The 3463-nt window shown below is 41.4% G+C and overlaps 1 pseudogene; it reads left to right on the forward strand.

The window, feature by feature from the left end:
* Positions 1 to 2285, forward strand: part of LOC111815011 — a 114335-nt pseudogene extending 112050 nt beyond the window's left edge.
* Positions 2286 to 3463: the final 1178 nt, after the last annotated feature.

The following is a 3463-nucleotide window of genomic DNA, read 5'->3' on the forward strand; positions in this document are numbered from 1 at the left end:
CTAACAGTGTTTGGACAGAATATCCTGTCTGCTTCTTGTACTATGGATAACCACTAAGAAGATAACAATGTACAGTGTATTGACTATCAAAACTGTCCTATTAATCAGCTGTGAAACTGTCTCATTCATATTTATTTCTCAATAAAAATAAATATATAAAAAAGATTTAAAAAATCCAAAGCAAACAAATAAGATCTTTACAGTACTTAGAAGCAATTGAAATAGTACTTGCAGAAGAGATTCACATGCTTTAAGATTTTGCCAGATGTCTTGATTTGGGTATCTAATCAAAACATCTTCATCATTACTGCCCATTTGAAGAAAAATTGATCCCTCAGAATAGAAATTGTGCTCACCAAAAGGACATATTACTGCCTAAAGTTTAGAACTAACCATGTGCATATCAGAACTGGCTAGAAAGTTCTGATTATGTTGTCAAACAGTGTCAATCAATACTGGAGGCCAGTGGGCGTCATAGAATAATTATCAGGAGACTATCCCTCGAAATCTTAGCCACCTGATTCAGAGTTGAAATGTGCTGGGGCTGAACATAGCTCAGAGTTCTTGAAAACAGCTCAGCCTGGGAAACATCTGCATTCTTGTTAATGGGATTGAAATTTAGCAGTGTCAAGCAGTTACCTACAGAACTATAGATCAGCCTTGGGTCATCTGACTCATTGCTTGGATCCCTTTATTTGTGTTTTTAAAAATCTTATCTCTCCATCTAGGCTTAAAATGTGAAGAAAAAAAAAGTAATGCACATTTCTTAAGAAAACTTGGTGGATAAAATTTAAAAACTGCTTGTTCCTTCCTTCTCTAATTTCTCCTCATCACTTTTCTTTTCTCGCATTAACTTTGTTGGTTCTGATTCCAAACACTCACATGAATTCTCCTAGGCATGAAGTTTCTTAGAGGCTCAGTTTATTGTTTAGTTTTGTAACCCTTTGTGTTCAGGATAACGCTTGGCAGGCTCTCTGTGCGTGGTACTTACCACTAACGATTGACTTAGTAGGGACTGACACGAATAGCTGCTGACTGGGAACCCAAAGGCCTGTCAGAAGCCAAAAGCCTTGTTTTCAAAATTCAAAGAAGTATTGCTAAGGGCCAGCCAAATAGCTCAGCGGATTAAAGTGCCTGCAAGCAGGCCCAGGGGCCGGGGGTTCCATTCCCTGGCCTGCTGTGCCGGTCCCACCCCTGGGGCGTTCTGAGATGGCAATTGAGAGTGGGTGTGGTGGCGTAATCCCAGCTCTTGGGAGGCTGTAAACAGGCAGATCACTATGAGTCTGATCTAGTAGTGAGACACTGAACACCTCAACACCCTGTAGACCCTTCCCTAAAAATTAAAAAAAAAAAAAGTATTGCTGATTATAAGTATTGCTAATTGCCTTTGATGGACACAGGAGCAGCTATCTTTTTATTTCTGCCTTCCCCCTCAATGTGGAGTTGGAGGAGATAATTCTTTGAGAAGAAGGAAAAGGATATTCCCTCTGCCCACCTTCTCCTTTGTAGATAAAGAAGAAGAACATGTAAGAGGCTGAGGGAGCTAGGAGAAGTGCAGTTGTATATCTGTTGGTTTGTATTGCTTGACTGTGAAATTTTTTATTGGTAATTTCTTTTACAGATGTTTTTGGTGAACGTTGAAATAATGTTGGCAAAAACACATTTAGACTCTGCATTGCAATTTAAACATATTGCATTTTGTTTCCTTAAGCACAAAGACAGGCAGTACTTCTCCCCTTCTTCTCTTTCTTTTTCAAACAGAAAAAAGTAATGAAGAAAGCATGAAATATCTTTTGTACTTGGACTGAAAAATTATTATTGCTTTGGAAGTCGAGGTAGCGAACATCACGTCTCAGGACTAGTTAACCAGTGGTTGCCTTTGGACACGAAGGGCAATAACTTTTCAAGACTTAAAAAATATAGTTGTAGGTGTGATTCATATTATTTCCCCCAAGGTTTCATTTTCAATTTTATTTTATTATTCTATGACTCCATGACTAACGTTTATTTGGTGGTTGCAAATTGAAACAGTCTGGACTGGAATAAGCCAGTTACTATTGCTGATGAATCACCTTGCGTTTAAATTTTCCCAGTGAACGTGAAGTATACTGTCCCAAGGACCTCTTTCTGATGGGAAAACTTCTGGAAGGGTCTATATTTCTTTGAGTTTTCATAATAGTGGAATGTGTTATTCCTAGCAAGTGGTTAAGCGCTGGGGCTGGAAGGAGTCCTGGATCCCTTGTGAACTAGCTCTGGAGCCGTCGGCGCTTTACTTCGTCTTCTAAGCCTCAGTTTTTCTCACCTGTAAATTGAGAATAATGAAAATCACACCTAATCCAGAGACTCATGAGGATTAGATATCTGAAAAAGCTCTAAATGTGACACATAGAAATTACTCAACGAAACATAGCTGCTGCTATTACTATGAATTTTATGACTACTAGTAATAACACTGAATCCTGAAGTGCTTTAGCAGAGGAGTTGGGTTGCTGTAGCCAAACATACATTGTACACATTACCAAAGTCTGTCTTTATTAGCACGTCTGATTTCTTCACTCCAGTTGCTTCTTTTAGGTTGTGAGCCTCTGCCTGAGTGGCCAGCTCTGATCTGCTAGCCTGTACATTAACAGGTCCTCAGTAAAGGGCTATTGAGCTGCACGAGGAAGGCATAGGTAGAGGGCCAGGGCCAGCCTGCCCCAGGGAGGGCAGGGTCTCAGAACTGTCCTCAGCTTGTGCAATGAGGTCTGGCTAGAGTTTGGCATTTCTCATCCCAACCAGGAATTACAGAAGTCAGGGCCAGCCTTCTTGTCTCTGAATGAATCTGGAAAGTAGAGCAGATTTGGAAAACAGAAGCTAGTTTGTTTTACAGGGTGGCCAGATTAGTTTCTCTTTATTTATTTTTTTATAGTAAATATTTTAAATTACATGGTCAGACTTGAGGTGCAGATCTGCAGACTGCCGGGATCCAGGGTAAAGAAGCCAGCAGTGGGGAATCTCAGGACAGACGATCACGTCAGCAAGGAGAACACAGGAGTCTGGGAGGCTTGGGACCTAATTAAGAGAAGTCGTACAGTGTCGGGTAGGAATAGCCTGCTCACCAGCTTCAGCTGTGGATGACTTCAGCGCTGCTGATCTTTCCAGCCAACTAGGATGAAATCAAACTTAAGCAAATAAAAAAAGCCCAGCGTTCTGTTTAGCTTGATAAAGGAAGAGGTGATGGACGCTGCCCGCTCAGCCCAAGGTGGGCTTGGAGAAAGGGGAACCGACACTAAATCCAACAGCCCAGCTGCTCCCCTCGCCCTCTGATGGCCAGTGCTGCCTTTGCCCTGATTCCTCTCTACTAGATCCTGCATTTCTCCGAACCTCCAAGTCTTTCATAAGCATTTCTAGTTATTTCTTTCAGAGCCAAGTCCTGGGTGTGTAGGACTGAGTCCTTGAGAATTAAGGCTGCGTTTCTCACTGG

This window comes from Octodon degus, unplaced genomic scaffold (assembly GCF_000260255.1).
Source record: "Octodon degus isolate 3935 unplaced genomic scaffold, OctDeg1.0 scaffold00010, whole genome shotgun sequence".
Taxonomy (NCBI): domain Eukaryota; kingdom Metazoa; phylum Chordata; class Mammalia; order Rodentia; family Octodontidae; genus Octodon; species Octodon degus.